Source organism: Hylobates moloch, unplaced genomic scaffold (assembly GCF_009828535.3).
Source record: "Hylobates moloch isolate HMO894 unplaced genomic scaffold, HMol_V3 SCAFFOLD_20, whole genome shotgun sequence".
Taxonomy (NCBI): domain Eukaryota; kingdom Metazoa; phylum Chordata; class Mammalia; order Primates; family Hylobatidae; genus Hylobates; species Hylobates moloch.
In genome coordinates this window covers 31,856,446-31,878,791 of record NW_026652295.1, presented here as the reverse complement: position 1 = coordinate 31,878,791, position 22,346 = coordinate 31,856,446, and the positions used below count along the sequence as shown (strand labels likewise).

The 22,346-nt window shown below is 46.2% G+C and overlaps 1 pseudogene; it reads left to right on the top strand.

The window, feature by feature from the left end:
• Positions 1-13,728: 13,728 nt before the first annotated feature.
• Positions 13,729-16,019, top strand: LOC116460003 (myosin regulatory light chain 12B-like; annotated as a pseudogene).
• The last annotated feature ends 6,327 nt before the right edge of the window (positions 16,020-22,346 follow it).

The following is a 22,346-nucleotide window of genomic DNA, read 5'->3' as shown; positions in this document are numbered from 1 at the left end:
CCATCTCAAAAAAAAAAAAAAATTGATAAAAGAGGAGATTAGGTCATTGCGTGTAGAAGCTGCCGGTTAGGGGAGAGATTGACTACAAAGGAGCCAGAGGGAACTTTTAGGGAATTGGAAATGCTCTATATGTTGATAGTGATAATGCACATAATTCTGTACACTTATCAAAGCACACAGAATTGTACATCTAGGCCAGGTACGGTGGCTCACACCTGCAATGTCAGTACTTTGGGAGGCTGATGCAAGAGGACTGCTTGAGGCCAAGAGTTCAAGGTTGCAGTGAGTTATAATGGCACTACTGCACTCCAGCCTGGACAACACAGCAAGACCCTGGCCACCCCCCCACAAAAAAAAGAAGAAAGAAAATAAAATATGAATGCATTTTAGTATTTTATATAGAAGGACTATCTTATAAAATTTTTGTTTTAGATGTGTGTTCTGGATTGCAGAATGTAATGTGTTATTTTACCCCATGAATTGTGGTTTTATAAAAAGAAAGAGGCCTGGCGTGGTGGATCAGCCTGTAATCCCAGCACTTTGGGAGGCTGAGGCGGGCAGATCACCTGAGGTCAGGAGTTCAAGACCAGCCTAACCAACATGGAGAAACTCTGTCTCTACTAAAAATACAAAATTAACCAAGTGTGGTGGTGCATGCCAGTAATCTCAGCTACTCCGGAGGCTGAGGCAGGAGAATCGGTTGAACCTGGGAGGCGGAGGTTGCGGTGAGCTGAGATCACACCATTGCATTCCAGCCTGGGCAACAAGTGCGAAACTCTGTCTCAAAAAAATAAATAAATAAAAAATTAAAAAGAAGAGGCCGGGCATGATGGCTCACGCCTGTAATCCCAGCACTTTGGGAGGCCAAGACGGGTGGATCACGAGGTCAGGAGATCGAGACCATCCTGGCTAACACAGTGAAACCCCGTCTCTACTAAAATTACAAAAAATTAGCCAGGCGTAGTGGTGGGCGCCCGTAGTCCCAGCTACTCGGGAGGCTGAGGCAGGAGAATGGCATGGACCTGGGAGGCGGAGCTTGCAGTGAGCCGAGATCACGCCATTGCATTCCAGCCTAGGCAACACGTGCGAAACTCTGTCTCAAAAAAATAAACAAATAAATAAAAAAGAAAAAAGAAGAAAGAAAGCCATTGTCCAAGAATATGCCGAGGTCTTTCCCACCTCGGGACTTTCGGACCAGTGTTCTCTCTGCCTAAAGTGCTGGAGCATTCTTCTACTTCAGGTCACCTCCTTGGAGAGCTCTTTCCAGGCCACTCTATCAGGTAACTAAATCTCTCCCCACTCTCTATCTCTATCTCTGTCTATCACACTATTTCCTTTATATCACTTACTCCAATCTGTCATTATTTTACTTCTGTGGTAGTACATTGAAATTGTGGACCTATAAATTGCATCAGATAGCTGCTTTCTCCAGTCCCACCCCCGTATTTTTAGAGATGGGGTCCCCCTGTGTTACCCAGGCTGCAATGCCAGGACTATTCACAGGTGCAGCCATTGAGCACTACAGCCTCCAACTCATGGGCTCAATGCAGAGCTTACAGCTTGCAGTGAACGCCAAGAATGATTTCTTAGACAATTCCAGCTGAGTGGGGCCCGGGGTTGGGGGGGGTGGGCAGTTCCTCTAAGAGAGCCCGTCCCTGTGTCTGTCTGCCAAGTATTTATTGAAAGGACTTGTTAAACCACCAACAAACATCCACTAGATGGCTTTTTTGAGGTCGGGTTGTGAGATACCTGTGGTTGTGTAAAAGCTCTCAAACCGCATTCTCAGGAGACTGTTCCTTATCACACCACACACTCCACTCCCTGTCCTGTTTTCGGGGTCAAGGAGTTTGATTCTCACGCACAAGTGCCTCAGTATTTTTCCATGCCCCGACCTCAAATGCCATGTACATAAGCTTGAATATGTTGCCGTGGACCCCCCACATCTCCTCCTTTTTTAATTCTTAGAGCTGGCTGGTCATCCAATGCAAGGTAAGCTTCTATCATTCTTCCCTGGTCATAGATGTGTTTGGTTGCAGTATAGAGTCATCTGCAGATGCCTAGCAAACAGATACAAAAAGAATAAGTACAGCCGGGCGCGGTGGCTCACACCTGTAATCCCAGCACTTTGGGAGGCCGAGGTGGGCGGATCATGAGGTCGAGAGATCGAGACCACCCTGACCAACACGGTGAAACCCCGTCTCTACTAAAAATACAAAAAAAAATTTAGCTGGGCATGGTGGCAGGCGCCTGTAATCCCAGCTACTTGGGAGGCTGAGGCAGGAGAATTGCTTGAACCCGGGAGGCGGAGGTTGTGGTGAGCCGTGATCACGCCATTGCACTCCAGCCTGGGCAAAAAGAGTGAAACTCTGTCTCAAAAAAAAAGAATAAGTACAAGGACCAAAAAGAATAAGTACAACGTATGTTTAACCTACACAACCAAGTGTTCGGGTTTAACTATTGAAAACCTTCTTGTAATTGTTGAAGGGTACTTGTTAGTAGTTGCTGTGACTATTCTTCAAGCTTTTTCTTTAATTTACACTCAAGAGTGGAAATTTGAGAAGACAAATGGTTGTGATAAGCCCCTTATAGATGTGCTTTTACTCTCTCCCAAGCATGTTGGGAGCTGTTATATGGCAGAGGACACAGATAGAATTATATTGCCAATCACAATGTAAATTTTGGCGGGTAATGAATACCTGCTGATGATTCCCCAGCTATTTAACAGCGGCTTCAAGAGCCTTCAGGTGAAACAGAATAGTTTTATCAATATTTACCTGTTCTTGAAATTCATGGGTTACATTATATACCATGTGGCTTCCCACTGAGGCTGTGTAAATAGATTCTGTCAGAGAAACAGCTGTAGTAGCGGCAGTTGCTAATATAATAATAGCTGAGCCTAAAAAGGCAATTAAAGTGGCCAGAAATCTTTTTTTTTTCCAAGTATGAGACAATGCTCGTCTTTTTTCTTTTTTTTTTTCGAGACGGAGTTTCGTTCTGTCACCCAGGCTGGAGTGCAGTGGCACGATCTCCACCCACTGCAAGCTCTGCCTCCCCGGTTCACGCCCTTCTCTTGCCTCAGCCTCCCGAGTAGCTGGGACTACAGGTGCCCGCCACTGTGCCCAGCTAATTGTTTTTTTGTGTGTGTATTTTTAGTAGAGACAGGGTTTCGCCGTGTTAGCCAGGATGGTCTCGATCTCCTGACCTTGTGATCCGCCCATCTCAGCCTACCAAAGTGCTGGGATTACAGGCATGAGCCACCGCGCCTGGCCAAGACAATGCTTTTTTTTTTTTTTTTTTTTTTTTTTTTTTTTTTGGAGACGGAGTCTCGCTCTGTCGCCCAGGCTGGAGTGCAGTGGCGCGATCTCGGCTCACTGCAAGCTCCGCCTCCCGGGTTCACGCCATTCTCCTGCCTCAGCCTCCCGAGTAGCTGGGACTACAGGCGCCTGCCACCACGCCCGGCTAATTTTTTATATTTTTAATAGAGACGGGGTTTCACCGTGTTAGGATGGTCTCGATCTCCTGACCTCGTGATCTGCCCGCCTCCGCCTCCCAAAGTGCTGGGATTACAAGCGTGAGCTTTTCTAAATAGCTGCAGGGTAGAATCTCCCCCCCATCTCCGGGTTAAATTTACAGGCAGCCACAATTCTGCACGCCATTTTAAGATCATGACATAGGTTATATTCAACTGGGTAGCATTTCAATGAGACAAGCATGTAGCATACCAACTACTGGAAGAGACTTTAATACTATAAAAGGATTGATTCTGCTCTATGTTAGGAACACCTTGCCCAAACAAGAGTATGTAAGGGTGTGTAGTACAAATTAAGACTGTGTCAGTAACATTATTATGCAAGGAGAGGGTATAGTTGCCACCGCCTCAGGACCAATATTACAACTGAAAGGGAAAAAAGCTTTAAGCCCTGCTCATACCCAAATTTAGAGATTAGGACTTCCTTTCTTTTTAACGGGTTTTTTCACATGGTGAGTTTATTACTAGAGGTGCAGAATTGTGGCTGCCTGTAAATTTAACCCGGAGCTGGGAGGGAGATTCCACCCTGCAGGTATTTAGAAAAGCATTGTCTCTGCTGGGCGCGGTGGTTCACGCCTGTAATCCCAGCACTTTGGGAGGCTGAGGCGGGAGGATCACGAGGTCAGGAGATCGAGACCATCCTGGCTAACACGGTGAAACCCCGTCTCTACTAAAAATACAAAAAAATATTAGCCGGGCATGGTGGCGGAAGCCTGTAGTCCCAGCTACTTGGGAGGCTGAGGCAGGAGAATGGCATGAACCCAGGAGGCGGAGCTTGCAGTGAGCTGAGATTGTGCCACCGCACTCCAGCATGCGCGAGAGTGAGGCTCAGTCTCAAAGAAAAAAAAAATTTTTTTTTGGTCCTGAAAGCCCATACTCTAACTAGGTAGTAGAATTATTGGAGGGACTTCCAAATCCAATAGTCTGATTTGCAGACATAAGATTACCATGGGGACCCCAATCAATTAAGGTGCCATTATCAAACAGAGGCCCTTGACGCGGTGCAGGTTGTCTGCACAGCGACCACTGGACAGCCTCAAACTTATATCGCCAGTCCCTACTTGGATGGCATATAGGAATATTAGGCAGTTGTGTAGCTTCATTAGACACCTCAGTAAGATTAGTGATAACAGCAGAAATAAAGGTCAAGTTTGCAAGCTTAGTATCCCTTTTGGACTGATAGTAAAGATACTCCTGAGGAATGAGAGTAACACACTTATGTGCTATTGTGCCAAAACAAAGAAAGGGATTACTAGACAATAAAATCAATGAGTCATTAAGTTTAATCCATCCCAAATTTTCAGTTAAGGGGTAAGACAGGGGCATCCATCGACTTTCTGTCCAAGAAGTATCATTAGATGACAAAGGCGGGTCAGCAACCCACCATGTAATAACATTAAAAACCAGGGAATTTAGAACATGATTCCAATAAGCATCTTCTTGAGGTTATCCCACTTGGCAAAGGACAAGAATTACCAGTCACCCCAACATCCATGTCTGTCTTACTTTCTTTTTTTTTTTTTTTTTTTTTTTTTTTTGAGACGGAGTCTTGCTCTGTCTCCCAGGCGGGAGTGCAATGGCGCGATCTCGGCTCACTGCAAGCTCCGCCTCCCGGGTTCATGCCATTCTCCTGCCTCAGCCTCCCGAGTAGCTGGGACTACAGGCGCCCGCCAACACGTCCGGCTAATTTTTTGTATTTTTAGTAGAGATGGGGTTTCACTGTGTTAGCCAGGATGGTCTCGATCTCCTGACCTCGTGATCCGCCCGCCTCGGCCTCCCAAAGTGCTGGGATTACAGGCTTGAGCCACCGCGCCCGGCCGTCTGTCTTACTTTCTCAGAAGTTTCCCCAGTTACCGCCAGATACATAAGAGACCAATTCTCTGCAGTTGCAGGGGCTTCCACGGCTGCATGCTGGATAGGTATTTGTTGATCCAATTTCTTTTTTTTTTTTTTTTTTTTTTTGAGACAGAGTCTCGCTCTGTCACCAGGCTGGAGTGCAGTGGCGCAATCTCAGCTCACTGCAACCTCTGCCTCCCGGGTTCAAGAGATTCTCCTGCCTCAGCCTCCTGAGTAGTTGGGATTACAGGTGCACACCACCATGCCCAGCTAATTTTTTTGTATTTTTAGTAGAGACAGGGTTTCACCATGTTGGCCAGGATGGTCTCAATCTCTTGACTCCGTGATCCGCCCGCCTCAGCCTGCCAAAGTGCTGGGATTACAGGCGTGAGCCACCGCACCCGGCGATCCAATTTCTTTAGCTGTCCCCAGGTAATGTCAGGTGCCTTCCAAGTCATCAATGTCATTGTCGGTTCGTTCTCCAACAACACGGCCCGTTTTCGAGAAAAGACCCCCATATTCCCCTTTTTGTTTATTAAGATATATTTTAAGAGTTTGATGAGCTTGTTTAACAATGGCCTGACTGGTTGAGTTATAAGGAATATTAGTTTTGTGTTGTATGTGCCAAAGTTGTAATGCATATGCAAATTGAACACTAAGATAGCAAGGTCCATTATCAGTTTTTATAGTGTGTGGGAAGCTTAAAGTCATTAATAGATTTAAACAAAAGAGCAATTGTATCTTTAGTTTTTTCTCCAGTCTAGAGGGTAGCATGTATCAGGCTTGTATAAGTGTCCACTGTAATGTGGAGAAATTCAAAACATCGAAAGGGTGGATCCTGAGTAACATCAGTTTGCCAAATAGCATTAGGCACCCAACCTCATGGGTTGGCACCAAAGCTTAAGGAAAACGAGGAAAGAGAATGCGGTTGGCAATCAGGACAAGTTTTATTAATCATGTGAGCTTGAGTAAGTATCAAATGAAACTGTTATTTAAGACTGTGGGCATCCTGAGGAATAAAAGCATAATCAGCTTGAGCCCACACAAAAACAGGAGAATCTGCAAACCACATCTGTGGTCATACTAGAGCATCAGCTCGAGCATTCTTTTCTGATAAAGGACCAGGTAGCCCAGAATAAGAGCGAATATGTGTGATGTAAAGAGGGTGACGACAGCAGGTACAGAGGAGTTCTTGTGCCACAAGAAACAAACCTAGTAGGGGTTCATTTGTAACATCCTTCACATGTGCAAGATCTAAATGAGTAATACTATACACCGCATAAACGGAATTACTAATTATATTTATGTTTTGGTGAGGAAAATTTGTAAGGCCAATATCAGGGCACCTAATTCTACCTGTTGAGTGGATTTTAAAATGCTCCTGGATTTTGTGCTGCCAGTTCTGCATGGCATCTTGCCACACTATATAGCTGCTTTTTCAGTTTTTTTTTTTTGAACCATCTGTAAAGACAGTGGTGGCATGAAGTAAAGGCTCAGAGACAACAATAGATGCAAATTTAACAGGCACAGTTTGTAAAAAGTTCAGAAGCTTAGAGGCTGGTAAATGTACCAACAAAGTCAGCCATTGCTACTTGCCAATCAAGATCCCAAGCTGGCCGGGCGCGGTGGCTCACGCTTGTAATCCCAGCACTTTGGGAGGCCGAGGCGGGTGGATCACAAGGTCAGGAGATCGAGACCATCCTGGCTAACACGGTGAAACCCCGTCTCTACTAAAAATACAAAAAATTAGCCGGGCGTGGTGGCGGGCGCCTGTAGTCCCAGCTACTCAGAGAGGCTGAGGCAGGAGAATGGCGTGAACCCGGGAGGCAGAGCTTGCAGTGAGCCGAGATTGCGCCACTGCACTCCAGCCTGGGCGACAGAGCGAGACTCCGTCTCAAAAAAAAAAAAAAAAAAAAAAAAAAAAGATCCCAAGCTAAGAGAGTATGAAATTGTTCCTTGCTTAAAGGTAGGAAAAGAGTAGCAGGGTCATATCCTGACAGCTGGACGCAACGTTGGCATCCCTTTATGAGAAGAGAAGCTATGAAATCTGTAGTCTTTTGTACATGTTTAGAGGGATTATGAGACAGGTACATAACCTATAAAATACAGAAATGGCAAAAGATAAAGCCTACCTGTTCAACTGAGGCATGGAAGGGATGGATAGTTTAAGTAATTTTTACCGTATTTTGGCCCTTGAAAGTCATTAGAATGTGACTGCAAGTCACCAGGATAATAAACCTGCATTGAGTTAGCTTACATGTGTAAAAAAAAGAAAAACTTTTTAAAATGTCCTTTGCTGTTAGCCATTTTCCTGCATCAGCCTTTAGCTGGAAGTGAGCTTGGGAAAGTAGGGCTGTGGCCGGTTTCTTTTTATTCGTTCTGAGCTCTTTAGGCAGCTTCTCTTTTTAATGGCCTGCTACTAGTTGCTGCCCTTACCCTGAGAGGAAGGAAAGAAGACTATAAGTGGCATTAAGAGGCCAGAGAATGATCAGGTGGTAAAGTGTGTGTGTAAGCATGGAAGCTGAAGGCAAGAGGGTAACAGGCTGGGGGAAAATCACTCCCCTTATCTTCTAGTCCACCTATGCCTGCAGCCAACCCTGTTAGGTAAGGTACTGAAAATATACTGGGCTTTTTATTATTTTTACCACCCTCAAGCAGAGAGGCTCAGGGGAAGAGCAGACATGCAGCACAGGGTCTGCTTTGAAGTTTCTTTCTTTTTTTTTTTTTTTGACAGAGTTTCGCTCTGTAGCTCAGGCTGGAGTGCAGTGGGGCGATCTCGGCTCACTGCAAGCTCTGCCTCCTGGGTTCACACCATTCTCCTGCCTCAGTCTCCCGAGTAGCTGGGACTACAGGCGCCCGCCACCACGCCCGGCTAATTCTGTATTTTTAGTAGAGACAGGGTTTCACCGTGTTAGCCAGGATGGTCTGGATCTCCTGACCTCGTGATCCGCCCACCTTGGCCTCCCAAAGTGCTGGGATTACAGGCGTGAACCACCGCGCCCGGCCTGAAGTTTCTTAGCCACAGTGCTTTTGAACATTTTATGAAAAAGCAAAACAAACATTCCTTACTGCTGCATCTATCTTCTGAAGATGACAGCAGCTGGCAGAGCTCATCCACCTCAGCCTGGTTAGCATTTACATATGGCTATGGGAGAGAGTCCCTTATTAGCGGGCTCCTCCCCCCAGGGCTCTGTACTCTAGGCTGCTCCACACTCCTTTGCCCACCATAGGCTAGTAAGGTCGGGGTGTACATGGACTGTTTCTTAGCCCTTTCCCTAAGGGACAGGGAAGACAAGGAATTGCTTGTCAACTGAGACATATGAAGAGTGGCAGGGAAGGGCAGAAGTAGGAAAAGCAGCAGCACAGCAAGCAGCAGGCCACTTCCTGAGCACAGTTACTGAGGCAGGTGACCATGGTGAGGAGGATCCTCAGGACTGGGCTGGAGCTGCCTGCAGCCACCCGGGGACTCGGTCTGTGTCTTTTGGCCTCCCCTCCGTCACCACAAACCCAGAAAGGGGCAACCTGCCCAGACTGCCAGTGACCAAATGGGCACTCCATGGCATCTTAGCAACTCTCCTGCTCCAGGCCTCTGTGGGCAGCAAGAAAGCTAGAACTACCTGGGATAAAACCCAGGAGGCAGCATGCAACTTCCCCTTATATTCCAGGGTATTAGATATGAGTTCTAAATTTCTTTTCAAATAATTATTATGTCAGTATGTCCAATTCTTTGCCTTCTACTTTTAGACTTAACTTCCTCGTAAAGCAATCTTTTTTGATTACCACTCCACCCTGACATTCTGATCGCCTACTTCACGCTAACTCATTTCAATTACCTGCTACCTGCTCTGCCCTGACTCCCGCCAAAGCACTCGCCCCGTCATTCTCTTTAAATTAGCCAATCAGAATTAGTTTAGCCTGTGCGGTCTAACCCTAGCCAATAGGGGAATGACACAGCAGCAGGGGCCATGTGAGTTAGGGGTAAGAACCCCTTCCCCTCCCTTATCCAAGTGTGCGCTCACCATTGTTCCATCTGTAAGGGTGCACCCTTCTATACAGAAGTACCTAGCCTTGCTGAGAATTAAAAGGAAAATTTTATATTCAAGTGATATTCCTTTTGCGGCACCAAAACTTTATATATAACAATTTGGGGGCTTGTCTGGGATTACATTTTTGTCTGGGATTACATTCCCCTCCGGAGGCAGTCTCTGATTCTCTCTCTTGAGGAGGTGCACCCTGCCCTATTGTGGCAGCCTCAGGGGTGAAAAATCAAGACCCACCCAGTGCGAGGAATAACCCAAGCTCTCAGCAATGCGGGGAAAAAAAAACAAAAAACTGGCCATCAACCTTTTGGGGTGATCAGACCCAACACCAGGCTGTGGGGGTTATGAAGTCTAGCAGAGTCAAAGGAATGAGAAAACACAAGAGAGAAAGTGGGACCAGGGGGCCAACACTAGTATGGAGGCTGCAAAGGCCCGGAGCTCTGGAAGCCCATACTATTTATTGGTGATCAAACAAACGGGGCGAGGATGTGGGGGTTGAAAGGAAGTGATGTATCAAGCGAATGAACTACAGATGTGATGGTTTAGCATTTTCTTTGAAACATATGGCTACTTGAAATAATGGGAGTGCTAGAAGCAAGAAGCCAGCAAGTCTGGACACATTCCAAAGGCCACCAGGGGTTTTACCCTGAATGTAAAACTATTGAAGAAACAATTTATGTGCAAGGTGTATAAGGAAAGTAAAATATACTTTTAGTAAAAGGATTATAAGGAGGCATAAGAATGTGGATTTTTACCTACATTAAAAGGTTAAAATTTTTGTGGCCAGGCGTGGTGACTCACGCCTGTAATCCTACCCTAGCACTTTGGGAGGCCGAGGTGGGTGGATCACCTGAGATCAGGAGTTTGAGACCAGCCTGGCCAACCTGGTGAAACCCCATCTCTACTAAAAATATGAAAATTAGCTGGGCGTGGTGGCAGGCGCCTGTAATCCCAGCTACTCAGGAGGCTGAGGCAGGAGAATCACTTGAACGTGGGAGGCGGAGGTTGCAGTGAGTCGAGATCACGCCATTGCACTCCAGCCTGGGTGACAGAGTGGGACTCCATCTCCAAAAAAAAAAATTTTGTTTTGAAGGTTTAAGCAAGTTTTAAAATATTAATTATAATGGAAATTATGTGTGTAAACACATTGGCTAAGGTTAAAAGGGTATCACCCAGTTTTTCTGTGAACTGAACATTAAAATAAAAACACAACAGGTTTTTCTTAAAGCACTAACCTGCTCTTTAACAAAAATTATAAAAAGTTAAAAACAGGCCAGGCTCGGTGGCTCACGCCTGTAATCCCAGCACTTTGGGAGGCCGAGGCAGGCAGATCACCTGAGGTCGGGAGTTCGAGACCAGCCTGACCAACATGGAGAAACCCCCATCTCCACTAAAAATGCAAAATTAGCTGGGTGTGGTGGTGCATGCCTGTAATCCCAGCTACTCGGGAGGCTGAGATAGGAGAATTGCTTGAACTCGGGAGGCAGAGGTTGCAGTGAGCCAAGATTGCACCATTACACTCCAGCCTGGGCAACAAGAGCGAAACTCCATCTCAAAAAGAAAAAAAAAACAGTCTATAAAAATCTTACCTTATGGGCCGGGCACGGTGGCTCAAGCCTATAATCCCAGCACTTTGGGAGGCTGAGGTGGGTGGATCATGAGGTCATGAGATGGAGACCATCCTGGCTAACAAGTGAAACCCCATCTCTACTAAAAATACAAAAAATTAGCCGGGTGTGGTGGCGGGCGCCTGTAGTCCCAGCTACTTGGGAGGCTGAGGCAGGAGAATGGCGTGAACCCAGGAGGCGGAGCTTGCAGTGAGCCAAGATCATGCCACTGCACTCCAGCCTGGGCAACAGAGCAAGACTCCATTTCAAAAAAAAAAAAAAAAAAACTTACCTTATGATCAGACATTAAAAATTGAATAAATATGTCTACAAAGTGTTATTAAAACTAAGTTTAACATTAATAGGCCGGGCGCGGTGGCTCACGCCTGTAATCCCAGCACTTTGGGAGGCCAAGGTGGGCGGATTGCGTGAGCTCAGGAGTTCGCGACCAGCCTGGGCAACAAGGTGAAATCCCGTCTAAAATACAAAAAAATTAGCCGAGCGTGGCAGCATGCGCCTGTAGTCCCAGCTACTTGAGAGGCTGAGGCAGGAGAACTGCTTGAACCCAGGAGGCAGAGGTTGCAGTGAGCCAAGATCGCGCCACTGCACACCAGCCTGGGCAACAGAGTGAGACTCTGTTTCAAAAAAAAAAAAAAATTAATAACACACTAATATAAAGGTGAATTTTAGCTTATCTGGTATAAAAATCATATAGGAAGCACTGTCAAATATAAAATGGTGTTTGGCGTTCTTTGGTCTAAAAAACTAATAAAAATAAGTGCTAAAGGAAATTTCTCAGTAAGAAAGCACCAAGGACTATAAAGTCCACTGCTGATGTCCCCACATTTAAAACAAAAGGTCAATTTCTTAGAAATTATATGCTTGGTTTATCTTCCACTTTCCTTTCCCTCAAAACTAAAAGTCTTTTAGCACATGACCACCCCCAAAATTTCTGGTAAACCAGCTCTAGCCTGAAGATCATGTTATCATCAAAGGGTGGAAAGAAAGAAAACTCGAGGTGGCCTGGGAAGGACCCTACCTTGTGCTGCCAACCACCAAGACTGCAGATTGTACAGCGAAAAACGGATGGAATCATCACACCCGAGTCAAGAAAGCACCACCCCCTCCAGAGTTGTGGGCCATAGTCCCAGGGGGAAACCCTACCAAATTAAAGCTAAGAAAAATTTAACTCTTTCATCTATTCTATTACTCTTTCTTCTTTCCTCGCTCTATTGCTGACCATCTAGTTATTAACATAACCAAGTCAATTTCGCCTCAAACTATTGCATTTAGTGCTTGCCTTGTTATACCCTGTAGGAACTTGCCAAGTCAAAGACAGCTCTCTACTTCTGAAAAGTACCTCTGTCCCTCCTGACTCTCCTCAGACTGGGCATTAGTAAATTAGGACCATTGAATCCGGGGGGATTTCGATAAAGACCCCAGTGTCAACCAGGAGTCTTGACCCCCGAGGTAGAGCTTTTATGCCGTAGTCGGTCCAACGTTCTGTGGATCACTAAAGAGCAAGTATGGACTGCCCCAGCCAGTTTTTGTAATTTCCTAAAACCATACATTCATTTTACTAGAGGATCGTAGAAGTTAAAGACTTAAAAAACATTTTGACAATTAACACAGAATACCAAGATGCAAATGCCTGGTTGGAATGGATCAAATATTCCGTCCACATTAAACAAAAGCAGTTGTTATGCTTGTGCACATGGCAGGCCAGAGGCCCAGATTGTCCCCTTTCCACTAAGGTGGTCCTCCAGTCGACCAGGTGTGGGCTGCATGGCAGCTCTTTTCCAGGATTCTACAGCCTGGAGTAATAACTAATGCCAAGCTCTCTCTCTGCTATATCCTGAAGTCCGGCACCCTGCGCGTCAGCCCCGGAGGGCCATCCAGCTTCTGTCTCCCAACACTAAGTTCACCTCCTGTCTCTCCCAATAGGGAGGAAACTTAGCATTCCTTGGAGACCTGAAGGGATGCAGTGAGCTTAAGAATTTTCAAGAGCTTATCAATCAGTCAGCCCTTGTTCATCCTCGAGCGGATGTGTGGTGGTATTGTGGTGGATCTTTACTGGACACTGCCAAATAACTGGAATGGCACTTGTGCTTTATTCCAATTGGCTATCCCTTTCGCCCTGGCGTTTCATCAACCAGATGAAGGAAAAATAAGATATCGTAAAACAAGAGAAGCCCCTTATGGGTCTTTCAACTCTCACATCTATTTAGACAGAATTAAGAGTCCCATGGGGAATACCAGATCAATTTAAAGACCAAAATCAAATCGCTGCAGGATTTAAGTCAATATTTTGGTGGGTAACAATTAATTAAAGTGTAGTTGGATAAACAACATCTATTACAACCAATAGCAATTTATTAACTACACTAGAGATGGTGTTAAAGGAATAGCTGAACAATTAGGGGCTACTAGCCAGATGGCTTAGGAAAATAGTGTCACAGGCGTCTGTGTGAAGAGACCACCAAACAGGCTTTGTGTGAGCAATAAAGCTGTTTACTTCACCTGGGTGCAGGTGGGCTGAGTCTGAAAAAAGAGTCAGCAAAGGGTGGTGGGATTATCACTAGTTCTTATAGGTTTGGGATAGGCATACAAACTACATTCTTAAGGGCGGGGGAGTATATTACAAAGTACCTTCTTAAGGGTGGAGGAGAATATATTTATCAGTCAGGGTGGGACAGGAACAAATCACAATGGTGAAATGTCATCAGTTGAGGCTATTTTCACATCTTTTGTGGATCTTTAATTGCTTCAGGCCATCTGGATGTATATCTGCAGGTCACAGGGGATATGATGGCTTAGCTTGGGCTCAGAGGCCTGACATTCCTATCTTCTTATATTAATAAGCAAAATAGTGGTGAAGTGTTGGGGTGGCAAAAATTTTTGGGGGTGGTATGGAGGGATAATGGGCAATGTTTCTCAGGGCTGCTTCTCAGCAGGATTAGGGATGGTGTGGGAACCTAGAGTGGGAGAGATTAAGCTGAAGGAAGATTTTGTGGTAAGGGGTGATATTGTGGGGCTGTTAGAAGGAGCATTTGTCGCTGGGCACCGTGGCTCGTGCCTATAATCCCAGCACTTTGGGAGGCTGAGGCGGGCGGATCACCTGAGGTCAGGAGTTCAAGACCAGCCTAGCTGACATGGTGAAACCCCATCTCTACAAAAAAAGAATATACAAATTAGCCGGGCATGATGGCGGGTGCCTGTAATCCTAGCTACTCAGGAGGCTCAGGTGGGAGAATTGCTTGAACCCCAGGAGATGGAGGTTGCAATGAGCTGAGATTGCGCCACTGCACTCCAGCCTGGGTGACAGAGCAAGACTCTGTCTCAAAAAAAAAAAAAAGAAAAGACAGCTGGAAAAGAATGGTTATCATCTTTAGGAAAAAAAAAATGGCCGGGCACGGCGGCTCATGCCTGTAATCCCAGAAGGAGCATTTGTCGTATAGAAGGATTGGCGATGGCCTGGATACAGTTTTGGATGAATTGAGAAACTAAACGGAAGATATAAGGTCTGAATTAGAGAAGGAGAAAAACAGGTATTAAAGGACTAAGAATTGGGAGCACCCAGGACATCTAATTAGAGAGTGCCCAAGGGGGTTCAGAGTAATTACTTGCTTGGTTGGCGAGTTTTTGGCCTCTATCCTTGAGTTTTTTTATGTTGTCATACACCAGGCCAGATTGATTTTTTTTTTTTTTTTTTTTTTGAGACGGAGTCTTGCTCTGTCACCCAGGCTGGAGTGCAGTGGCGCAATCTCGGCTCACTGCAAGCTCTGCCTCCCGGGTTCAAGTGATTCTCCTGCCTCAGCCTCCCGAGTAGCTGGGAATACAGGCATGCACCACCACGCCTGGATAATTTTTTATTTTTAGTAGAGATGGGGTTTCTCCGTATTGGTCAGGCTGGTCTCGAACTCCTGATCTCAGGTGATCCACCCACCTCAGCCTTCCAAAGTGCTGAGATTATAGGTGTGAGCCACAGCCGGCTCTGTCTTAAATATGAGTGCCCAGTTAAGGAACACCAGATATTTGAGGAAGACTTCAGACATGAGCAAAAACCCAAAATTAAAAGTAAAAACGACACACCCTTGCGCTCTTCGCCGTCACTTGTCGTCTCGCTCAGGGCAGCCCCACTTCTGGTGTTTGGCGCTGGAATTAAACAACCACCATGTGGAGCAAAAAGGCAAGACCAAGACCACCAAGAAGTGCCCTCAGCGCACAACATCCAACGTGTTTGCCATGTTTGACCAGTCACAGATTCAAGAGTTCAAAGAGGCCTTCAACATGATTGATTAGAATAGAGATGGTTTCGACAAAGCAGATTTGAATGATATGCTTGCTTCCCTAGGGAAGAATCCCACTGATACATACCTTGATGCCATAATGAATGAGGCACTAGGGCCCATCGATTTCACCATGTTCCTCACCATATTTGGTGAGAAGTTAAATGGCACAGATCCTGAAGATGTCATCAGAAATGCTTTTGCGGCCGGGCGTGGTGGCTCAAGCCTGTAATCCCAGCACTTTGGGAGGCCGAGGCGGGTGGATCACGAGGTCAGGAGATCGAGACCATCCTGGCTAACACGGTGAAACCCCGTCTCTACTAAAAAATACAAAAAAAATTAGCCGGGCGTGTTGGTGGGCGCCTGTGGTCCCAGCTACTCGGGAGGCTGAGGCAGGAGAATGGCGTGAATCCAGGAGGTGGAGGTTGCGGTGAGCCGAGATCGCGCCACCGCACTCCAGCCTGGGGGATAGAGAAAGACTCCGTCTCAAAAAAAAAAAAAAAAAAAAGAAATGCTTTTGCTTGCTTTGATGAAGAAGCAACAGGCATTATTCAGGAAGGTTACCTGAGAGAGCTGCTGAACAACCATGTGGGATCGGTTTACAGATGAGGAAGTGGATGAGCTGTACAGAGAAGCACCTATTGACAAAAAGGGTAATTTCAATTACATTGAGTTCACACGCACCCCGAAACATGGAGCAAAAGACAAAGATGACTGAAAAGAACTTTAGCTAAAACCTTCCAACTACATTGTCTTACTCTGTTTTATTTCTCAGACACTTCCCCCACCCTCATAGAACCTGTTGCATGCAACTTAGTTTCACAGCTTTGCCTCTTTTCTTTTTTGATGTATTTATTCCAGAACTTTCTGCCACATAGCACTTGTATAATCAGACTGAAAATGGGGATGAGGGTGTAAATTGTATTGAAAAAGAGACAATGGCCGGGCGCAGTGGCTCACACCTGTAATCCCAGCACCTTGGGAGGCCGAGGCAGGTGGATAACCTGAGGTCAGGCGTTCAAGACCAGCCTGACCAACATGGTGAAACCCTGTCTCTACTAAAAATACAAAAAATTACTTGGGTGTGGTGGCGGGCGCCTGTAATCCCAGCTACTCAGGAGGCTGAGGCAGGAGAATCGCTTGAACCCAGGAGGCAGAGGTTGCAGTGAACCGAGATTGCACCATTGCACCCCAGCCTGGGCAACAAGAGCAAAATTCAGTCAAAAAAAAAAAAAAAAAAGAAAAGAAAAGAAAATGAAAGAAAAGAAGAAAAAGAAAAAGAGATAGCAAATAAAAATCAGCAAAATGTGAAAAAAAGTAAAAGCAAACATGGAGGAAAGAGAGACAGAAGAGGAAAACTTCATATAAACTATAATAAATTTCCACACTGATAAGAGAAAATGAGTATCAGAAGAAGAACAAGAGTTGTAAGATCAACAGGATATGAGAAATGAAAACTTGAGCCAGGTGCAGTGGCTCACACCTGTAATTCCAGCACTTTGGGAGGCTGAGGCAGCCAGATCACTTGAGGTCAGGAGTTCAAGACCAGCCTGGCCAACGTGGTGAAACCCCGTCTCTACTAAAAACACGAAAATTAGTTGGATGTGGTCGTGGGCGCCTGTAATCCTAGCTATGCAGGAGGCTGAGGCAAGAGAATCACTTGAGCCTGGGAGGTGGTGGTTGCAGTGAGCTGAGATCACACCACTGCACTCTAGCCTGGGTGACAGAGTAAGACTCCGACGCAAAAAAAAAAAAAAAAAGAAAAAAGAAAAAAAAACTTGAACCCAATTATAAGATCTAGATTTTGGCCAGGTGCGGTAGCTCATGCCTGTAATCTCAACACTTAAGAGACTGAGGTAGGAGGATTGCTTGAGCCCAGACATTTGAGACCAACCTGGGCAACATAGGGAGACTTGTCTCTACAAATAATTTAAAAATTAGCAGGCAGGGCACAGTGGCTCATGCCTGTAATCCCAGCACTTTGGGAGGCCAAGGCAGGCGGATCATGTGAGGTCAGGAGTTCGAGACCAGCATGGCCAAAATGGTGAAACCCCATCTCTACTAAAAATACAAAAAAAATTAGTGGGGCATGGTGGCTTGCACCTGTAATCCCAGCTACTTGGGAGGCTGAGACAGGAGAATTGTTTGAACCCAGCAGGTGGAAGTTGCAGTAAGCCGAGATCGCACCATTGCATTCCAGCCTGTGTGACAGAATGAGACTCTGTCTCAAGAGGAAAAAAAAAAAAAAATTAGCGAGGGCTGGGCACGATGGTTCATGCCTGTATTCCCAGCACTTTGGGAGGCCAAGGTAGGCAGATCACTTGAGGTTAGGAAGTCGAGACCAGCCTGGCCAACATGATGAAACCCTGTCCCTACTAAAAATACAAAAAAATTAGCTGGGTGTGGTGGTGCATGCCTGTAATCCCAGTTACTTGTGAGGCTGAGGCAGGAGAATTGCTTGAACTTGGGAGATTTTGCAGTGAGCCAAGATCAGGCCACTTGCACCGCAGCCTGGGCGACAAAGCAAGACTTCCTCTCAAAAAAAAAAAAAAAGAAATCCACGGACGGGCGCAGTGGCTCACGCCTGTAATTCCAGCACTTTGCGAGGCCGAGATGGGCAGATCATGAGGTCAGGAGATCTAGATCATCCTGGCTCACACGGTGAAACCCCATTTCCACTAAAAATACAAAAAATTACAGGTGGTGCATGCCTGTATTCCCAGCTACTTGGGAGGCTGAGGCAGGAGAATGGCATGAATTCGGGAGGTGGAGCTTGCAGTGAGCCGAGATTGTGCCACTGCACCCCAGCCTGGGCAACAGGGCAAGACTCTGTCAAAAAAAAAAAGAAATCCCAAAAAAGAAAGAAAAACGGCCAGGCGCAGTGGCTCATGCCTGTAATCCCAGCAGTTTGGGAGGCTGAGGTGGGCAGATCACCTTAGGTCAGGAGCTTGAGACTAGCATGATCAACATGGTGAACCCTGTCTCTAGTAAAAATACAAAATTAGCCTGGCGTAGTGGCACATGCCTGTAGTCCCAGCTACTCGGGAGGCTGAGACAGGAGAATCACTTGAACCCGCGAGGCAGAGGTTCTGGTGAGCTGAGATCGCACCATTGCACTCCAACCTGGGCAACAAGAGTGAAACCCCAGTTTAAGAAAAAACAAAGGAGAAAAAAAGAAAAAAAAAAAACCCACGGTGGCATGCACCTGTGTTTCCAGCTATTCAGGAGGCTGAGGCAGGAGGATCATCTGACCTGGAAGTCAAGGCTGCAGTGAGCCGTGATCACATCACTGCACTCCAGCCTGGGCAACATAGTGAGACTCTGTCACCAAGCCTGCAGTGCAGTGATGAGATCTTGGCTCACTGCAATCTCTGCCTCTCAGGTTCAAATGATTCTCTGCCTCAGCCTCCCAAGTAGCTGGGATTACCGGCATTCGCCACCATGCCTGGCTAGTTTTTGTATTTTTTTTTAGTAGAGACAGTGTTTTGCCATGTTGGCCAGGCTGGTCTGTACCTAATTTTGTATTTATACTTTTGGGTTTTTTTTTTTTTTTTTGAGACGGAGTCTCGCTCTGTTGCCCAGGCTGGAGTGCAGTGGCATGATCTCAGCCCACTGCAACCTCCACCTCCCGGGTTCAAGCGATTCTCCTGCCTCAGCCTCCCGAGTAGCTGGGATTATAGGCACCCACCACCATGCCTGGCTAATTTTTATATATTTTTTAGTAGAGATGGGGTTTGGCCATGTTGGCCAGGCTGATCTCAAACTCCTGACCTCAGGTGATCTGCCCACCTCGGCCTCCCAAAGTGCTGGGATACTTTTGATATTCTTTCTCTTAAAACAGGTCACCAAAATTGTACACGTGTCAGTCTCCCACCAACCTACATCTGCTGCACTTGCAGAGATAGAGTCCATATACATATAAGCATGAATTAATATATATAAGTATATATGTATAAATGTATACATACGTATAAATACATGATCACTATTCTTTTCCTTGCTTTTCCTCATTTAATACCTTGAAATCAAACAGAGAGGTGCTTCCTTCTTTTTTTTTTTTTTGGAGTTGGAGTCTCGTTTTGTTGCCCAGGCTGGAGTGCAGTGGCCCAATCTCGGCTCACTGCAAACTTCACCTCACGGGTTTAAGTTTTTCTTCTGCCTCAGCCTCCCAAGTAACTTGGACTACAGGTGCACACCACCATGCCTGGCTAATTTTTGTATTTTTAATAGAGACGGGGTTTCACCATATTGGCCAGGCTGCTCTCAAACTCCCGAACTTGTGATCCTTCTGACTTGGCTTCCCAAAGTGCTGAGATTGCAGGCGTGAGCCACCGCGCCCAGCCTCTCTTTTTTTTAATTTAATTTAATGGAGATGAGGTCTCTCAATATGTTGCCCAGAGTAGTCTCAAATTCTTGGGCTCAAGTGATCCACCTACCTTGGCCTCCCAAAGTGCTGTGATTACAGGAGTGAGCCACCGCACCCAACCCCTTGTTTGTTATAGTGCTCCCTTGACTCTCAAAAATGTCCAGTGTAGGCCAGGCATGGTGGTTCACACCTATAATCCCAGCACTTTGGGAGGCCGAGGCAGGTGGATCACTTGAGGTCAGGAGTTTAAGACTTGCCAGGCTAGGCTGGGCGCGGTGGCTCACACTTGTAATCCCAGCACTTTGGGAGGCCGAGGCGGGCGGATCACGAGGTCAGGAGATCGAGACCATGGTGAAACCCCGTCTCTACTAAAAATACAAAAAATTAGCCGGGCGTGGTGGCAGGCACCTGTAGTCCCAGCTACTCGGAGAGGCTGAGGCAGGAGAATGGCGTGAACCCGGGAGGCGGAGGTTGCAGTGAGCCGAGATCGTGCCACTGCACTCCAGCCTGGGTGACAGAGCGAGACTCCGTCTCAAAAAAAAAAAAAAAAAAAAAAGACTTGCCAGACTAACATGGTAAAACCCTGTCTACAAAAAATACAAAAATTAGCTGCGCGTGGTGGTGTGCACCTGTAATCCTAGCTACTCAGGAGGCTGACTGAGGCAGGAAGTCCGCTTGAACCTGGGAGGCAGAAACGGAGGTTGTAGTGAGCTGAGATTGTGCCACCGCACCCTAGCCTGGGTGACAGAGCAAGACTCCATCTCAAAAAAAAAAAAAAAGTCTAGTGTAAATGTGTTATTTGAAGTAGAATTGCTAGGTCAAAGAATATGTAAATACTTGATTTGGGTAGATATTTTTAAAATGCTTTCTGTAGAAGCCGCACCGGTGTACCTTCCTTCCATCAGCAATGTATGACAGTACCAGTTTCCTTTCCCCACCCCATCAGCTGAGTGTGTTATCAAACTTTTTTTTTTTTTTTGAGACAGAGTCTCACTCCATCACTCAGCCTGGAGTGCAGTGGCATGATCTTGGCTCACTGCAACCTCCACCTCCTAGGTTCAAGCCATTCTCATGCCTCAGCCAGTAGCTGTGATTACAGGTGCATGCCACCACCAGCTAATTTCTGTATTTTTAGTAGAGACAGGGTTTTGCCATTTTTTTTGTTGTTGTTGTTTTGAGACAGGGTCTTGCTCTGTTGCCCAGGCTAAGGTGCAGTGGCATGAACATGGATGGCTCACTGCAGCCTCGACCTCCTGGGTTCAAGTGATCCTCTTGTCTCAGCCTCCCAAGTAGCTGGGACTCCAGGTGGGAGCCACCATGCCCTCCTAAACTCTACCTTTTGGTGAGAGTGACTAGCCACCAAGGCACACTGTAAAGGCCTCAGATAACAGGAAGTGGTAGAGAACTGCAGCCAATCTAATGCCTAGACAAATTCAAGGTGGGACCTATCAGGTACTATGCTTGTTACTTGGGTGATTAAATTACCTGTACACCAAAGCCCCGTGACACATAATTTACCTATGTAACAAACCTACACATGTACCTCTGAACCTAAAATAAAAGTTAAAAAATAAAATAATATAATTCAAAGTTTGGGCTACAGAGTATAAGTGAGAGACATTCAGCTATCGGGAGTTTATAAAAGACCCACAAACATCACACAAGAGCAAAAGTCAATTTGAACATCCACCACAGCCAGAGGAAACCAAAACCACTTCTAGTGTGTGGCCGTCAGGTAAAGCATTTTGTCCCCCTCACCTCCTCTGCTTCTGGCTGTGAGGGGGAGGGTGGAGAGTCAGACACAGGAAGGCAAGAAAGAAATTCTTGAGGAAGCCAGCCACTCTGCCAGTTTCCCACTAGCAGCTTCCCATGTCAAGCCACTCAGTCGGAGCTGGCCGAGAGAAAAAACATAATTCAAAATGATGCCTGGAGGATTCTTTTTTGTTCCAAGGATTGAGCAGGTATGCTCTGTGGACTGCCTGAGTTATCTTTCACCGGCAGTGGGAGAACTAGCCCCACAGGACATATTTAAAGGGGTGGGGACACTTGAGTGTGGGGGGTGCATGGCAACATATTCAAGCTTATGTACATGGCATTTGAGGTCAGGGCATGGAAAAATACTGAGGCACTGTGTGTATGTTATTTGTGCGTGAGAAAGAAACTCCTTGACCCTGAAAACAGGACAGGGAGTGGAGTGTGTGGTGTGATAAGGAACGCTGAAAACAGCCTCCTGAGGATGCGGTTTGAGTGCTTTTATGAAGCCGCAGGTGTCTCACGACCCGACCTCAAAAAAGCCATGTAGTGGATGTTTGTGGTTTAACAAGCCCTTTCAATAAATACTTGGCAGACAGGTGCTGGGGCGGGTTCTCTTAGAAGAACTGCCCCCCACTTCCCCCGGCCCCACTCAGCTGGAATTGTCTAAGAACTCATTCTTGACGTTCACTGCAAGCTATAAACTCTGCAAGTGGTGCACCCGACGTGATAGCCTTGAAGTTATGCGTGAAAGGAGGAGAGCTCATCAATTTTCGGAAAATCCCGGTAAGGGACAGTCCTGACTACCATCAGGTGGACAGGACCCACGCGCAAAATACCAGGGGTTCGGTTATCATGGGTCAGGAAATGAACAAAGAACAAAAAGTTTTTTGTTTTTTTTTTTGAGACGGAGTCTCACTCTGTCGC